Source organism: Xenopus laevis, chromosome 2S (assembly GCF_017654675.1).
Source record: "Xenopus laevis strain J_2021 chromosome 2S, Xenopus_laevis_v10.1, whole genome shotgun sequence".
Lineage (NCBI taxonomy): Eukaryota > Metazoa > Chordata > Amphibia > Anura > Pipidae > Xenopus > Xenopus laevis.
This window is the reverse complement of record NC_054374.1, coordinates 92424888-92444419: the sequence shown is the minus strand read 5'-3', so window position 1 is coordinate 92444419 and position 19532 is coordinate 92424888. Positions and strand designations below refer to the sequence as shown.

Below are 19532 nucleotides of genomic sequence, written 5' to 3'. Positions count from 1 at the left end.
CTAGTCAGTGGGTACATTTATAGCGCAGTAACCATTAGCAACCACATTGATATTTGCTGTAAATATTCTACCTGCAGTTAATTGCTGATCTGTCCCTATCAGCTATTGTACTTTGGTATGTTTGCCCAATATAAGTATGGAAGAGCCGCTGCTTAGTTTAAACATAAATAGAAAACTCTCTCACAGGTTATGATCAATGCAACAAAGTGGTTTGCTCCGACTTCAAACTCTAGTTCTATCTTCTCCCTGACCCCCATATATCTGTAAGCGGAGCCCATTACCCTTTTAACACCTTTACTTCTAGGGTTTATGTTAACAAGGAATAATATTAACTCTGTTAATGGTTAATGGCAATATGTATTAATTGATATACAGTAAATCATATATATATATATATATATATATATATATATATTAGATCATTTAAGAGCACTCACGGGTGTTTGTGAAGAATACTTTTTATTGGAGTGTTACAATCTACCCCACATCACAGATTGTAACACTCCAATAAAAAGTATTCTTCACAAACACCCGTGAGTGCTCTTAAATGATCTAATATGCAAACCCTTGAAGCAGCACCCGGGGCTCGATGATTTGAGGGTGAGTGCCGGTTCTACTACACTATTATATATATATATATATATATATATATATATATATATATATATATATATATATATATATATATATATATATATATATATATATATATATATATATATAAAGAGCAGTTTTTAAAATGCATTTTTTATTGTCATAGTTTCATAGTTTCAGGGTTTCATACTGAGGATTGTCGGTTTTAAAGATGAGAAAAAGGCATATGATCTCATACTTGGTAATACTGGCAAAAGATTGTAATAGGGGATTTGGGCGCTAATGTGAAATGAATTAAATTACTGCCACTGAGGTAACAAAGAAGGCTCTTGTTTAGAATCAATTCAGTTTTCTAAGGACATACATTTATTTAAGTTTGTGATAACCAGCAGTGCAGTTTCTCAACATTTAAACAAGTGGGCACTTATCCACTATTTCATGTATATGAGGCCTGGATTATTATAAACAGTGTCGGACTGGTATACCAGGGGCCTACCGGAAAACCTTAGGTTGAGGGCCCACTTTCAAGTACTGTCTCTTTAAGAAAAAACTTCGACCCCCTAGTTCGCCATCTAAAACCTACCGAACCCAATGTTAGCCTATGGGGAAGGTCCCCATAGGCTTGCCTAAATTTTTTTGGTCGAAGGATAATCCTTCGATCGTTGGATTATAATCCTTCGAATCGTTCGATTAGAAGGATTTAATCGTTCGATCAAACGATTATTCCTTCGATCGTTCGATCAAACTATTTGCGCTAAAATCGAAGTCGAAGGATTTTAATTCCCAGTTGAATATCGAGGGTTAATTAACCCTCGATATTCGACCCTTGGTGAATTTGCCCTAGTCTATGTTTAGTTATTTTTTTTTCCCCTTCATTTTCTTTTTTTCTGTTTCTGTTTGTTTTCTGCAGTCGTTAATTTCCCTCCTTTCTTTATGCTTTCTGTGCTGGATTTGGCTCTTTTGCTTGGGGGCCCCTCAGCAGAATTCTCAGGTTTCTCGGCTTGTTGCCCAGACTTTTTTCTTTTATTCTTCTTTTTCTTCTTCTTTGGCTTGGTGCCCTGCTCCTGTTCATCTGGAGCCTCCAACTTTATCTCGGTCTCATCTGATTTGGGTACCCCTTGTCGAGCCTTTTTGCAGTTTTTGCGTTTCTTGGTCTCAGGTAAAAACCTTTTCTTTTTCTTAAGAGGCTTAACAAGTTGAGCTGCCGCATCTAGTGTAGGTTTAATTCTCTCTTTCTGTGGACGCCTACAGCAAAAACAAAATGCACTCTTATTAAACAATAGAGCTCATCTCTCTGAGCAAATGAATCAACAGTGTTCAATGAATAAACAAAAAGCTTCTACTATTGCACTTTCTATAGCCGAGTCAGTTTGTTTTGTAACGAAGGAACATAAATGCTGCTAGCCAGATTTCTCATTGCTGTGACTAATAAAATTGTAAATTACTACTACTACTAGATAATATTGCTTTACTTTATATGACATTAAAGGAATAGGCAAACACAACTCCTGTATACACCATAAAATATTTCTGGGCCCTATCTCAACCAGGCATGCTATTTGCAATGCCTCAGCTTTCTCAATGTACCTTCCATTTTAGGGATCATCTCAGGCTCTTATTGGGCCTCCAGCAACTGTAGGGGTTTGCCCACCCATTGTTACGCCATTGTTAAAACGGGAACATCCATAAACACAAAATGTATGTTAAAGAAGAACTAAAGCTTAACTAAAGAAGTAGGCTAGAAATGTTGTACATTATGTTTTGTGATTCTGTACAAGCCCAAGGCAACCACAGCCCTTTAGCAGTAAAGATATGTGTCTCCAAAGATGCCCCAGTAGCTCCCCATCTTCTTTTCTGCTGATTCACTGCACATGCTCTGTGCTGCTTTCAGTTACTGAGCTTAGGGACCCACTCACAATATACAGTACACATAGAATATAAATGTCACAATATAAGACTGATTAGTAATAAATACAGATAATTACTATATGGCAGCTCAGAAACCAGTGCAATTAGCATCAGAATGTAATAATCTGCCCTGTAGCATGATCTTATATTACAGACCAACCTCATTTTTTGCTTAATAATTTGCGATGACCCCTAAGTTTAGCTTCTCAACAGCTGCTCAGAGCCCACTGAGCATGTGAGTGTCGCAGACACTTTCCAAGATGGTGACCCCCTGTGATAAGTTTGAAGTACTGGATCATTGCTGCTATTGAGAAGCTGAAACTTTAGGCTGGCACAATAAGTTCAGTGTGTAAAATATGGCATTTTTACAGTTTAGTTCTCCTTTAAAGTCCTTTAGAAATATAGCGCTCTTCCCGCATGAACTCATGGATGAGGGAAGTTTTTCTGCACAATATATTGCAGTAACAGAATTAAATAAAGATCTCTTCTCTTCAATCCAGTTTAAAAGATGTAAGGAGGAAATCTGAAGCTACATAAAGTGCTTTCATTTAAAGAGGGAAAAATGAATAATTCTGTGCTAAAAGTAGACCATGTGTCCTCATCAGACTGTGAACTTCTTATATCTAAGTTGTGAATGCTCAGCATGCTTTTAGAACCTAAAGCACATCATAACATACTTTACCTGCTGTAAATGCCACATAGCCTTATATAATACACAAAAGCCATGAATATCCTGTAAATGATATCCTTATAAACAGTGAGTTCTGATGTCATCAGTTATAAACGGTGAGTAGTGATGTCATTTCTGTCACATGACTCACTGAAACTTGTGTATTATAATAAATAAAGTACCCACAGTTGTAAAATATGAGGATATTAGAAGTTACCTCGGAGTTCCATGACCTGTATAAAAACACTCGGCCTTCGGCCTCATGTTTTTATATGGTCATGAAACTCCTCGGTAACTTATAATATCCTTATATTTTACAAGAGGGGGTACTTTATTCACTATATAATGAATATATAGGTATGGGAACTGTCATCTGAAAAGCTCCAAATTATGGAAAAGCTGTCTCCCATTTTATCCAAAGTTTTAAAAATGATTGCCTTATTCTCTGAAATAATAAAACAGTACTTTTTACTTGATCCAACCTAAGATATAATCAATCCTTATTGGAAGCAGAACCAGCCTGTTGGGTGTATTTAATGTTTACAGGTATGAAGATCCAAATTAAGGAAAGATCTGTTTCCAGAAAGCCCTTGGTCCTGAACATTTGACGACAGGTCCCATATCTGTACAGTATTCGTATATTGATTATATATATTATATGTTTGGCAATGACCAGGCATTCTTTATCATTTTAGCAAAGTGCAGTGCTGAAGGAATCTGCCATCCATCATAATGAAGAACATAATCTCCCAGCTACTAAGATTTTGTTCTAAGATTTCCTTTCAGGTTGTTCTTTACACTACATTAAGCACCACAGGAATAATTCAAACTCATGCCCAGGAAAACGATAAAGTGCTAACAACTTTAACATGCCAGTTCTGTAGGATAGGAGAGTCATGCCAACAAAGTAAAAAAAAAGAAAAAATATATTGTTACTAGCCTTGAGTCTTAAACTTCATTTAGAAACAAAAACAGGGACTAATGCAGCCTGATTGACCACTGTTCAAAGTCACTATCCAAGTAGCACAGAGTCACACAGAAATACACCTCACCAAGTAGATTTTACATCTGAGCCACATCTGGTCATTCTTACTGACTGTTTGGGGGTTTGTTGACTGACTAGCAGACTATTGAGTGAACGTGCATGTCCCTACATAGAATGGAGCTGAGAGCTTGAATGTTGTGTTTCAGCTGCAAAATCTGCCTGTAAGTTGAAGCAACAAGGCTGTCAAATGTTTGTGGTGACCTCAATGTGACCTTTATGAATTCTGCCAGCAAATTAATTGAACTAAACCGACTTTTGTGGAAGGGAGTCCTGCCACCAATCTGTCCCGTTTCCCCATCTTATCACCAAATGGGCAAGTGTTTTATGAGGCACAGTCAAAGCCCAACAGAGATCCAAAAATAAAAAGGAAAGAAACTTGCTAACTTTTTGTTCTACTTCAAAACAGTGTACGACATTCCCGTTAATTTAATAAAATGAAAAGTTACCATGGGAACCTTTTTGGAGATTGACTTCATCTCCTGGGACTCATTTTATAATGCAACAAAAATGTATGGCTACACCTAGACCATTATGTTTTGTAACTTGCATGGAAATCGGGGTGAAAATTAACTTTAATCATATCTTTCCTCTTTCAAAGTCCTTTGATGCAAAGGCAAAGCTTTCAATGTCAAGCCACAGTAGAAATAGGCCTTCCCACTTTTAAATGCCAGAGAAAATGTAATTCTGCTTATAGCCCACAGAATGCCAATATTCACTTGTATATAGCCAATCTGTGGTCCTACAGTTACCCCTACGCTATGGATCATGTGCTGCTGTTCCTTCCTACACAAAACTATAGCTGCAGGTTAGGGTCACTATCCCTGCCCAGAACAAGCGCAAGAGCAGCTGAGACACTGTTATTTTCTCCTCTGTCATTAACTACAGACACAATATAAAACGCCTTAAGCGCAGTACTATTTCTTGGGTGCAACCAAGACACCTTTCTTCCCTTTTTTTTGTAGTACAAGGTATATATTATGGAACTCACAATAATTACGTTTTTCTTTAATAGGCAATGATTTATGTAATAGATGAAAACATAATTATAACTCTATGCAAATAAATGTTTTAGAGCAAATTCCCTTTCCTGTTCCATCCCAAAATTTTGTGTGAGGATAAGTAATGGAAGTGTTTTGTTTGCAGTAAATGCATGAATCCTGAACTCACTCGGATAACCGAATTATGGATATCCCAGCATTTACAATTGCAAAACCTCTAGTATTTATATTGGCAGATTAGTGACCGTGCAAACTACACTTAAATATGGGCACAGTTCGGTCATTACATGTGCTTATACTGACATGACATTGGCCAAATGCAAATAGCTTTGCTATTACAAATACTTTTCTAATGTCCTCTTTGTCTATCACCAAATCCTTAGTGCTCAATCGAAGTTAATGGGAAACCTTGAAATCATGCGAGTTAAGTCTACTGATCCCTAGTAGGATTGTCTTACCTCCAACAGAACTATGAAAATTAGCATTGCTGTATTTCTGAGCCTTTTGTATTTCATATATGTCCCCTGCCTGTACTATGGAACATGGGGTAGATGGTCTGCAAACTGGCAGTTGTACCGCTAAGCAGCAGTTCCGGCTTCTCTCGCATGCAAAGTTTCAGGTCAAGCAAGCACTAGGCTCTAATCTTACAAACTAGATGTGTGTGTTGCTCACAAGGAATGGCAAGAGTTACTGCTCAACACATAAGTACTGCTTCTTTCAGTCAACACATGGCCCAAAAGCAGAGCACAAAGCTATGACCACTGTCAAAAACACTTTAGAAAACAGTGCTAAAGGCAAACATGTTAAGCACAACACAGAGTTTATTTAGGACAGGAGTCCAAGCTTCCTATGATCTATATGCTCTAGACAGCAGCCCAAGGTAATTAATATACATGCTTTACTTTGAAGCAGAGCAGCAAATTAACCATGGGGGATGAGAGAATTTCTTTTAAAAGGCATATACCTTATATTTGACTATGGAGATCCTGGCAAACTGCATATCCTACATCTTTTTTGTGTGCACCAAATTATTAGGGGAGTGAGGCAGCAGTAATGTACTTTATACAGCAGCAGAGTAGATAGGAAACAATGTGCGTATGTACTGTACAGCCATACAGTGGAATGTAAAAAATATGGGCACCAATTGCCAAATTACATAAATGGTAAATTTTTTTAAAAGTAGGAGACAACTACTACAGGAATCAATATGTTAAATAATAATAATAATTTGCAAACATTAATGCAGTTATATTTTATCTCATGAACTTTAAAACACAGGAACAAAGAAAATAGTAATTGTGGCATGTGCAAACATTTGGACACTCTAGTAAGTCAGTATTTAATACAGATTGCAGCTTGTTAACAATATTTTATCCAGCTAAAAGTCTTTCAGTACATGTAGGGATTGTTACCCATTCTTCCTTGCAGATTACTTGTAATTCTTGGATGCCTTACATGTTTATGATCTACCCAGTGATGTTTAAGTGAGGGGACCGGGAGGGCCATTCACATTCCTTCAGCTTGCATTCCTGTTGTAGCTAATGGTGGCTTTTGAGGTATGTTTAGGATCACCGTCTTGTTGTAGAAGCCATTCTCTTTTCAGCCTCAGTTTTTGGATGGCAATGTGAAACAGTCAACCAAGAATTTGCTGCTATTTGGTGGAATCCACTTTTCTGTCTACACATACATTACCTGCACCATTGGCTGCCACAAAACCTAAAGCATAATGGATCCACCATTAACCTCTTTTAAGGCCTTATGAAGTAATTAAAGGGATTCAGTCATGATCTTTATGGTGTTTTTATTTCTAAATTATGCTGTTTATACTGCAAATAATTCACTCTACCATATAAAATTTCATTCCTAACCCAAAGAGTGTATCTTTTTAGCTGTAATATTGGTGTGTAGGTGTAAGGCCAAAGGCCTCAGGAGTAGTGAGGACCAAGGGAGGAAAATAACAATGTCCAAGTTCGCAGTACAGTTGAGGATGAGACAGAAGAATGGTCGGAAACAGGCAACAAGATCAGTCCAGGCAGAAGAGGTTCAAAGGTCGAGAATTCCAGGCAAGGGTCGGTACACAATAGACGAGAAGTTAGCAATGAATCACACCCAGGAGTAGTAAACTAAACCTATAATCGGGCATTGAGGAAATCCCGGAGTTGCCTTAAATAGGCCAGTTTTGGCGCCAAATTTGGACGCGCTGACGTCATGACGCCGACGCTGACGCACTGACGCCAGCGTCCTGACGTTGACGCACGTTCTGACGCCGGCGTCCGTTCCGACGCCGGCGACCAATCCGGGGCCTGGAAGACGCCGACGTCATCGTGCTGCGACCAGCAGGATCCAGGGGGCTGCCATCTTGGACGCCATTTTGGGAAGGAACTACGGTTTTCCTTACAGTACCCCCCTCCTCAGGGGGGCCTCAGGACCACCTGGGCTGGACGGGAATCTCCGATGGAATCTCTGGACCAAGAGAGGAGCATGGACATCGGAGCTTTTTACCCAGGAGCACTCTTCCGGACCGAATCCCTTCCATTCAATAAGGTACTGCAGGGTGCCTCTAGAAATTCGAGAATCCAAAATCTCCTTAACCTCGAACTCTTGATGTCCATCCACAACGACAGGAGCTGGGGAAGAAGGAGAAGAAGAAGACGAAACTGCAGGTTTAAGTAAAGAAACATGGAAGGCATTGGGGATCCGCATCTCAGGAGGGAGTTGTAGGCGTACAGCCACAGGGTTGATGATCTCGGTGATAGGAAAGGGACCAATAAACTTGGGACCAAGTTTAGGTGAGGGAACTTTGAGGCGGATATTGCGGGTAGACAACCAGACCTTGTCACCAGGAACATACAGAGGGGAAGAAACTCTTCTCTTGTCAGCGAACTTCTTCTGTGCAAGTGAGCTCTTCTCCAGGTTGACAGTGGTAGCCTGCCAGATGGCCAGCATGTGGGCAGCCTGATCGTTGGCGGCAGGGACATTCGTGAGCAGTAGATCTTGAGGAAAGGCCAGGGGGTTAAGACCATAAACACAAAAAAAAGGAGACTTTTCAGAGGAAGAGTGTATGGCATTATTATGTGCAAATTCGGCCCAAGGGAGGAGGTCAGCCCAATCATCCTGACACAGGGACACATGACACCGAAGGAATTGTTCAAGAGCCTGGTTAACTCTTTCTGCCGCTCCATTAGACTGGGGATGATAAGAAGAAGAAAATTGGAGAGAAATGTCCAGGGCCTTACAAAGGGACCTCCAAAACTTTGAAACAAATTGGGACCCCCGGTCAGAGACAATCTCAGCAGGAAAACCATGAAGACGGAAAATATGTTTAATAAATAATGAAGAAAGTTCTGGAGCTGAAGGGAGTTTCCGGAGAGGGATAAAGTGTGCCATCTTACTAAACCTGTCAATCACCACCCAGATAACGGTGTAGCCAGAGGAAGCAGGAAGATCCACGATGAAATCCATTGCCAAATGGGTCCAAGGGCGGGATGGAACAGGCAAAGGTAAAAGTAGGCCTTTAGGGGGAGAATGTCTTGATTTGGATACAGCACAAGTGGAGCAGGAAGAAACAAAATCTTTAACATCCTTTCTTAAGGAAGGCCACCAGACGAGACGAGATAACAGTTCAGTCGTCTTTTTAATTCCCGGATGACCGGCCTGCTTTGAGCTGTGAGACTGGATCAAAATGGACTGACGAAGCTCAGGAGGAACAAAGGCTACGCCTACAGGAGTTTCCACAGGAGCAGAGGATTGAATGGACAGAAGATGCGAGGCAAGGGAAGGGAACAGGGCAGCAATGATCTTTGTAGGAGGCACAATGGATTCTGGGTCTTCGGAGATGGGATCTTCAGGGATAAAACTTCTGGAAAGAGCATCTGCTTTCTTGTTTCTTGAACCAGGACGAAAAGTTAAGATGAAGTTAAAACGTGAGAAGAACAATGCCCATCTGGCCTGTCGGGGATTGAGGCGCTTAAGGGTCTGGATATATTCTAGGTTTTTGTGGTCGGTGAAGATGGTCACAGGGATCAATGACCCTTCAAGAAAGTGTCTCCATTCGTCTAGAGCAAGCTTGACGGCCAGTAACTCACGGTTCCCAACGTCATAATTCCTTTCGGAGGAGGAAAACTTTTTGGAAAAGAAGGCACACGGATGTAGTTTACCGTCAGAAGAGGATCTTTGGGATAATATTGCTCCTGCTCCGATGTCCGAGGCATCTACTTCGATGAAGAAAGGTTGGAGAGGTTCATGGTGTCTGAGGATTGGGACAGATGAAAAGGATTCTTTAAGAGTCTTGAAGGCTTCCAAGGCTAGAGGAGGCCAATGCTGTGGTTTACCCCCTTTTTGTATAAGAGCAAGAATTGGAGCAATTTTAGATGAAAAACCTTTAATAAACTGTCTATAATAGTTAGCAAAGCCGATGAATCTTTGAACAGCCTTGACACTGGTGGGGAGAGGCCAATCTTGAATTGCGGAAACCTTGGCTGGATCCATCCTGAAGCCTTGTTGGGAAATGATGTATCCTAGGAAAGAGATGGATGATACTTCAAAGGAACATTTCTCCAATTTGGCAAACAGGTTGTTCTTTCGAAGACGAGAAAGTACTTCTTTAACTTGAAGACGATGCTCTGCAAGATTTTTGGAAAAAATAAGGATATCGTCCAGGTACACCACCACATACTGGCCCAGTAAATCCCTGAAAATGTCATTCACAAACTCTTGGAAGACCGCGGGGGCGTTACAGAGACCAAAAGGCATGACAAGGTACTCATAATGCCCATCCCGGGTGTTGAAAGCGGTCTTCCATTCATCTCCTTCTCTGACCCGGATTAAATTATAAGCCCCACGAAGATCCAACTTGGTGAAAAGACAAGCCCCTTTGAGTTGGTCGAATAGTTCGGAGATGAGAGGAAGGGGATAACGGTTTTTAATTGTGATTTTATTTAAACCTCTATAATCAATGCAGGGCCGCAAACCTCCATCTTTCTTCTCAACAAAGAAGAAGCCAGCTCCAGCCGGTGAAGAGGAAGGACGAATAAACCCTCTTTGCAGGTTTTCTTGAATGTACTCCTTCATGGCACAGGTTTCAGAAGGAGAAAGTGGATAGGTGCGACCCCTGGGAGGCATGGTTCCAGGAAGAAGTTCGATGGGGCAATCATAGGGACGATGGGGAGGCAGGATTTCAGCAGACTTTTTATTGAAGACGTCAGAGAAAGCTTGATAAACAAGGGGCAAAGAAGAATTGGAAGACACAGATGAAACTTTAATGATGGATTTGGTGGGTAAACAGTTCTGTTGGCAGAAGGAACTCCAGCGGGAGATCTGAGAAGAAGCCCAATCGATTACTGGGTTATGGATATTCAACCAGGGCAGACCAAGTACAATGGGAGTAGAGGGACAATCAATTAGAAGGAAGGACAATCTTTCTAGGTGCATGGATCCCACAATAACGGATAGTTCATCGGTGGAGTGGGAAATTGTAGCGGAGGATAGTGGACGATCGTCAATCGCCAGTGCACGAAGAGGAACAGCCAGGGAACGTAGGGGAATGGAATGGCTTTCAGCGAAGACTTTATCGATGAAGTTCCCAGCTGCACCGGAGTCAAGGAAAGCCTCAGAGGAAATCGTCTGGGTTCCAAAACGAATCTGCACAGGAAGGAGGAAGCGTTGAGCAGAAGAATGGGGAGAGGGACCAATTCCACCCAGGTAAGTCTCCCCAGTCTTACCTAGGTGTTGGCGTTTCCCGGCTTCACTGGACACTCGTAGGCAAAGTGGGATTTTCCACCACAATAAAGGCAAAGTCCAGCAGCCCTTCTCCGAAGCTTTTCCTGTTCGGTCAGACGAGCCCGTCCGATCTGCATTGGTTCTTCCGAAGGCAGGGAAGAAGAAGCAGGAACCGCAGGATTAGGAGAAGACAGGATAGAAGCCGGATTGGGAAGGAAGGGTCTTTGAAAACGAGGAGCCAGAGTAGGTTGGAACCTGTGGAATCTTTTGGTTGGGGAGCGCTCTCTGTCGAGTTCAGCTTGAAACTCCCTCTGCCGAGTATCCACCTTTACGGCTAGGGCGACTAGATCTTCCCAACGGGATGGAATTTCCCTGGACACCAGATCAGTCTTTATACGTATCGCCAGGCCGTTGTAAAGGCTGCGTGATACCCGTCGTTGTTCCACGAGGTCTCTGCAACCAGGGTGCGGAACTCAATGGCGTACTCCGAGACTGAGCGAGTTCCCTGTTGAAGATGGAACAGGCGTGCGGAGGCAGCAGTGGCACGACCCGGAGCATCAAAGACCACTCGAAGTTCCCGGACGAAGGCTCTGGCATTATCAATAATGGGATCCTCCTTCTCCCAGAGAGGCGAAGCCCACTCCAATGCCTTCCCTTGCAGACGGGAAAATATGAAGCCCACCTTGGCTCGTTCAGAAATGAACTGGCTGGGTGCGAGTGCAAAGTGGACCTCGCACTGGTTGATAAACCCACGGCAGGCTGTAGGATCACCACTGTAGAGTGGGGGAGCCGGAATGCGGGGTTCGGAGACGTGAAGCGGAGCCACAGGTACAGGTGCAGGAATAGGGTCAGCGGGTGTTAGCTCTGATAGCTTTGCAAGAATTGTTTCTAAGGCCTGGCCAAAGTGAGATTGCTGTACCTCATAGGACTGCATCCGGGATGCCAGACCACGAAGCGCTCCACCGACATCAGGCGGCGCAGGATTCTCCTCCGACGGGTCCATGGCCCGATTATAATGTAAGGCCAAAGGCCTCAGGAGTAGTGAGGACCAAGGGAGGAAAATAACAATGTCCAAGTTCGCAGTACAGTTGAGGATGAGACAGAAGAATGGTCGGAAACAGGCAACAAGATCAGTCCAGGCAGAAGAGGTTCAAAGGTCGAGAATTCCAGGCAAGGGTCGGTACACAATAGACGAGAAGTTAGCAATGAATCACACCCAGGAGTAGTAAACTAAACCTATAATCGGGCATTGAGGAAATCCCGGAGTTGCCTTAAATAGGCCAGTTTTGGCGCCAAATTTGGACGCGCTGACGTCATGACGCCGACGCTGACGCACTGACGCCAGCGTCCTGACGTTGACGCACGTTCTGACGCCGGCGTCCGTTCCGACGCCGGCGACCAATCCGGGGCCTGGAAGACGCTGACGTCATCGTGCTGCGACCAGCAGGATCCAGGGGGCTGCCATCTTGGACGCCATTTTGGGAAGGAACTACGGTTTTCCTTACAGTAGGCAGCCATCTCGGGTCATTTTGCCTTTGTGCTTTCAGAAAGAGCACTTTAGAATGGAACTGCTTTCAGGCATGTTATTGTTTCTCCTATTCAATGTAACTGAATGTGTCACAGTGGAACATGAATTTTACCTATTACATCTACCAGGGAGTTGTTATCTGGTTAACTTCCCATTATTCTGTTGTTAGGCTGCTGGGGGGGGGGAAGGGAGGGGGATGATGTCACTCCAACTTGCAGTACAGCAGTAAAGAGTGACTGAAGTTTATCAGAGCACAAGTCACATGATTGGGAGCAGCTGGGAAACTTACAATATGTCTAGCCCTATGTCAGATTTCAAAATTAAATATAAAAAAATCTGTTTGCTCTTTTGAGAAACGGATTCAGTGCAGAAGTCTACTGGAGCAGCACTATCAACTGATGCATTTTGATAATTTTGTCCTGACAGTATCCCTTTAAGATCAGGGACCTTGCCAGAACAGTGTTTATCAGTGGGAGACCAAACTTTCGCCTGTGCCGCAATTACAATTTTTTGTTCCTATGTTTTAAAGTTTGTGAAATAAATGTATGTAATGTGTACATTAACATTTACAAATATGTTGTTTTATAACACAGGGATTCCTGCAGTAGTTAGTTGTTTACTATCTTTCACTTATAAAATTAAATAAACATGTAGTTTGAAAAGGGAAACGCAAAATTGTGTATTCAGTCTATAAACATATATAAATTACATTCACAGAGACAAAGTTGATGCAACAGAATATAACATACGTGTATCCTAGCAGCTTCATCACATTCCAGTACATGTCTTCTAGGCGGACTGATTTTCCAAACTTTTCATTTTGACCTAGTGTTTCAAGCACTGGAGGCAGTTCTGTCAGGCTGATGTCCAGCTTCTGTAAAATATTTAGAAATTAACTTTCTAGAAAATGCAAAATGTAGACTGACTTAACCCTTATGAATCAAATGTTGCAAGCCAGGAAGGATTACTAGCCATTCCTATAGTGCTGTGCCTTCCATCCAAAGGTATGTGGGAACAATACATACACAAGATGCAAAAATGTCTTCCTGGCAATGAACCAAAGACTTGTGATGAAACATGACTTCACCTACTTGTTGTGTTACTGTTTTAATCAGGAAGCTCAGCAGCTCAAAACACTTAATCACCTTCTCCTGGTCAACTTTCACCTTAATCTTAGTCACAGCTTCCCGGGTCTGTAAATATATATATGAAACTATTATACACCTTTCAGCAGAAAGTACAAAAGTTGTTTGGAAAGTCACTAGTGTAACAATCCTGCAAATTCCAATTCACTGTACACAGTATTTAGAGGTCAGTGGATCCACGCAAGTGTGCCACCCTATGCATATAGTAATATTCCATATAGTTTCTTCTAGTCACACAGGTAAATTTGGGCTAATAGGTAAGGTGGGTGCCTGCATATAAAGCGATCTGTGCTCCTCAAAAGCAGTGATGCAATGACTTGTATGTGCAGGTAAAAGAACATAATAGAAGGCACATTCCTGGACTTCGATCCTAGTCCAGATTCAATAGTGTTAATACCTGAACTGAATCATGTGTCTGTAATGTAACTAACTTTTTTGTAAATTTGTGATTTACCCTTTAATAGGGCAGTATATCCCCCAACATGAGCTCAAATGAACAGGGAACAGGCCTTGTGCTGAACATCTATGGCTTTTGTTTTTTCTTGAGCTAAACAGGGTAACTGCAGCTACTCCATCTTTGGTCCTTGAAGGTAGAAAATAAGATAAAAATAAACACCCTGCATAACTGACAGTAACAACAAGGGGTGAAGGGAGGGACTGTGTAGTGGTAATTAAATTATATGCCTGGCAAGGTCCAAATATGGAGTCGTTTCTCTATTTGCTTGGTTGGTGGAATCAGCTCCTAATACTTTACAACGGAGAGTCCTGGTGCACGTACCCTGAATGGCCACTGTCCAATCCTATTACATGAAACTTCTTGAAGTACAGCACCACAAATCTTGTTATAGAAAAATGCCTTTATTTGGAACACTTGGCATGACCTGTATAAGCATAATTTCCCTATTTGCTCTCTTTAGCACAAGTGATTAAAATAAAAATCTGATTTTTTTTTGTTATTAGGCAAAATGTGCAGCACAAGCCCTATTTGTTGAAGTCATGTTGAGCAAGGGGGTATAGCTGTCCCTTTAATACAGCTGCTGGAACTTCTGCACAGTACCAAACATGGTCCAGATGTCATGAAATCGTAAGCATGGTAAACATAACGTCATATTTAGTTAGCATTTCCTGACAAACCCCAGCCTGTGCAGCAAATGGGAAGCCTGCAGTTAACACAAACTATTTTTCAAATAATTTTTTAATTGTAGGCTTTATCATGCCAGTGTTTCCATAAGTCTAAGTAATCCTTTCTACACCAGTGACCTAGGCACTTGCCACTGCAAACCACCACTTTTACAATCTATACTAATACTAATTCCTTACTGTGCCATAACAGAAGATCAATGACAAATCTCTTTTTTTGTTTATAAATAGTGATTTACACAGTAGCAGTGTTAGGCCCTCCATAAACTGTGAGAAAGTTCTTGCAAACGACAGCTAGATGGAACGTATATATGTTGCAGCTTGCACTGTAGAGGAAATAAATAATTTTCTTATCCTGCAGATGTCAAACATACAACAGTCCAGACTGTTAAAACTACATTTCCCAGCATCCTTTAACAATGTATGGCTCTCAATATCTAGTTTCTACTCTAGATATTAAAAGAGATTTAAAACACTTTACAAAAATGAAATGTTCACAATTCGTACTTAGGCTTACCTCTTTAACATGGTCAACACTGTCGTTAAGGAGATCCCTCCATTGCCGACAGTGTCTGCTTCAGACTGGGGGTTTGCAAAGCCCTTAGAAGAAGAGTACATGCCTGTCCCTAAGAATTACAAATGGCATAGTATGCTTTAGGCACAAAGATCCAAACTAAGCATGACTGTTAAAATTATTAAAACATTTATGTTTGTAAACTTGGCTAGGAGTTGTCAAGTTCAACAGAAAAAACGCAAGCAATATATCAGATTAAGATTTATCATACTATCAAATTAAAACAATCCAATGCTTTACTTTAAAGAACTGTGGTTTGAACAGTGGATATGGAATGCTAGGTCTTACTTGGCTAACTGCTACATTCTAAAGATTTGGGAGTTGTAAAGAATAGTTCTAGGCGCATGAATAAAAAGGCAGTGTTACAGGAGTTCATGCACATGGCCCTTAGTCTAAATAGAACATTTTACTAATCACATATTTTCACATTCTTTCTGATGTACATAAGAAATAAGCTGTAACAGTGTAGAAGCCTCTGCATTGAGGGATTTATTTTCATTTGACCTGCACCACCCATTTTAGAACTTGTGCACTTTCATGTTAATGATTTAATACCTTTTGTTTTTCTATACTGGAAGGGGTAGGATTTCTTTAGTTGAGTAGTGTTAACAACATGGGTTGTTCTTATGCCAGAAATGTAACAGTACACTTAAATAACGCTGAAACCACTAAAAAATGATTGCCCTATAAATACACTGGGTGAGTGCAAAAAAAAGGTGTTGTCTAGTCCTCCGAGTCATTCATTATAATATTGTCAAAATAATTCCTTCCCTTTTCCTAGAATACATTTTTTGAAGTTATAAATGTTAAAATGAAAGTCTTCTTAAATACTTTTTGCTTCAGTGTCAAGGATTAGGTAGGGGGCACTGTGGAGACTGATGAGGGAAGGGTGAGTCCTTGAGGCAGGAGCTGTATGTGCCTAGGGAACACGTAAAGGGAAGGCAGGAACAGGTTGAAGAGGGCAATGAGTCTGACTGGAACAGCTGCAGAGCGGAACAGGATGGAGAGGGCGAAGAACAGGACTGGACTAGACAGGATGAAGAGGGCAACGACTCAGGACAGGAACAGACTGGATGGAGCAGGAGTGGAACAGGAGCAGACTGGATGGGACAGGATGGTGCAGGTGTAGATCAGATCAAACTGGGGATAGAGTGCAGAAGGAAACAGGAGCAGAAGGAGACTAGAGCAGAAGGAGACTATGGGAGCAGAAGAGCTGGAAAGCAGGAGGACAGGAAAGCAAGAGAGTACTGGAGCAGGAGGGCATGATAGCGAGAGGGCTGGATAGCAAGAGGAAGAAAACGGCAGGGCAAGATGCAGAGCAAGACGAGGGAAGATATAGACAGGGTACATGTCAGAACAGGAAGCAGGAACCAGAAAGGCAAGGTGAAGTCATGGCAAACAAGGCAGGGTTAAGGCAAGGAAAGATCAAAGTTTAAAGCAGGACCGGAGCAGAACTGGAAGGGGAGGATAAGGCAGATCAAGACAAGACAAGGTTCAGAGCCAGGCAGGACAAGACAGGAAAGGGTTCAGACAAGACAAGGCAGAATAGGAAAGAGGCCAGAACAGGAACCCGTAGTTAGGGACAATGCTGCACTGCTAGGATCGGAAACAATGCTCAGGCAAGGAGTGTTTGGAGAGCTGGTCTTATGTAGGGCAGAGTCAGCACTGATTGGCTGACTGCAACCAATCAGGCTGCTGCTGGGCTGGGGCTGCAGAGGCCAGGTAACATACTATAGTGAAAAACCCTACAGGCTACTCACCTGGCCCAATGATTAAAGCTTCGACCAGAAACCCAAAGGCCCCTGGCTCAAATCCCAGCAGAGCCTGACATTCAGAAAAGGGACACAAGATATTCAGGCATCTCTAATGAGGACAGTACAATATACTAAGAAAAATCAAAACATGAATATGTGTGCCTGTAGCACTGCACAGCAGAACAACAGAGTAACAGACCCAGGTCAATTGTGTACAATTGATTGAATCAGATAGTCTGTGAACTCTCCAAGAGAGAAAGTTTTAAGGTGGGAAAACAACTGTTCTTTGCTTTATGGCAAGCTAGGAATAAGGATTTCAGAAATGGATGAGCCTGTTTTCTCTCAGATGAGATGAGCAAAATAATTTAAGGCAGGCTTTTGTGGGGAGAGGTGTAAGTTAGGCAGGGCAGTTTGTAGCAAGTTGCAGTAGTCTAGGCAGTTAAAGATGAGGGCATGGATCAGTGTCTTTACCAAAATTCATCCATTTGTAATGGCTATATTTAGTAGTAAGAATACAGACTATGGAAATGGTTTTAATATAAGAGATGGAGAAGTCAAAGGCTACCCCTAGACAATGTGCCGACAGGGTTAATAAGCATGCCTTCAGTAAAAATTGTAATTTGGGGAGAAAGTTAAAGTGGAAATATGATCAGTTCTGTTCTTGTTTTTGCTTTACTTGAAGCTTGACTGGTATTGTTACATACTCCTGTGCCCAGTTACTGAACTATAATTGCAATTTATTAGGAATGCACTGTATCCTGGAATTGGTTTAAGATTTGGTTCAGAATAGGGCTGAATTGGAAACTTTTTCAGCATGATTCGGACAAATTCAAGTGGCTGAACCCTTAATATCACGAGTTTTGGCAAAGTGAACAAGGAAACGACACAGCGCTTTTTAACCTCTGCTTGCACTAATTTGGCTATGCAAAGTTCAATTCAGTTCAGTTCAGGTTTCCACCGAATCATTGATTTGATATATGTCTAATATTTATTAAACTATGCAAAATATTTTACACAAATAAGGGGCAGAAGTTGGAGTCAATGTACATATTAAATTGTCCTTGTAGGCTAGTGAATTAACACCATATACGTATTGTGATCAGGGCAATAATCCATTACAAAGAGCTAGTCACAGTTTACCTATAATTTAACACAAAAAAAAGCAGGCAGTTAAGAATCTAGTCTACTATTGAGAAAGAAAGTAAAGGGGTGTCGTTGATATAGGGGTATAAGCCTGCTGCATAAGGACCCTCGAAAGTTACAGAGAAGAGGACTATCCAATGTCAGTACACAATTGAAAAGGGTAGGCGAAAGCAAAATACATGCCCTTCTGACATCTGCCACTGTACATTGCTAATGACCATGGTTCCCTTCCCATCCAACTTGTCTTACTGACAAGCAGACTAAACAGCCAGTCAGGACAGAAAAAATGACATCTGGAAGCAAAATGTTAATCAGGGTGGGGCTATACATGAACTGCTAGGCTTTCACATGAACTGGTGACTTTATGAGTGAGTATTATGCAATAGTAGAGGGAACAAAAAGGCATTTATTCAATATATATATGTTTTTTTTTTCTAAAGGAAGCCTACACTGAAGACTTCTGAGTTCAGAAAAACACATATTCAACAAAGTATTCTGTTCTGTCTCTGCATGTTCCACACACCTATAAGCAAACTAAGGGTTAATTTGTCTAGCTTTCCCACAACTGTTGCTAAGCTGAATTCCTTTGATTCTGAATAAACCCCCACTAATTATTAAACCCCAACAGCCAGAAATAGAAGTAAGGAAATATATAGCTAGATGGCCTTGAACATGTTATCATTAACCTCTCTCCCCTCAAAAGCTGTAAATCATATTCTAGAAAGGAGACAGCATTGTGGGCAAAGCCATTCAGGTAAACACCTCATTTGTACAGTATGCAGCATTTTGTAATTACTGTAAAGGCAATGGCACACAAAGCAAATCAGGGCATTTTGAACTCTGAAAGTGCTCACAATCAGCCCTCATTCATTTGTCTGGGACAGAATTCACTGGTGGGTCTAGTGATTACAGCTCACAAAATGTGGCACCAGTGCTTTAAAGTGAATGCACCTTTGCGTGCACGTAGTTTCCACATGGGGGGTTTCAAGCTTAGGTAAGGCTGGTCTGTAAGTCACTTGGTTACAAAACACTCAATTGCCCTGCATACCATTTCCCTCACAAATAGTGGTAATAGAAACCCACAACACAGATCAAATCCTAATAATGCACATTCATGAACCACGCACCTGCTGATGTGGCCTGGCTCCATCTTTAACAGATTTCACTATTATATCCAGCAGAGGCCTGCACATAAACTGTAAAAATAAATAAATAAACAAAAAAGCATCATTAGGTTTAAATGTGTCAAATGGGATAACTGAACAGCAACACAGATCAGAGGAATATCTTATACAATGTACTGGTATTACACTGA

General features: G+C 41.5%; 1 pseudogene; it reads right to left on the bottom strand.

Moving 5' to 3' along the window:
* Window positions 1–1372: 1372 nt before the first annotated feature.
* The window catches only part of LOC108708939, a 42371-nt pseudogene continuing 24211 nt past the window's right edge, over window positions 1373–19532 (bottom strand).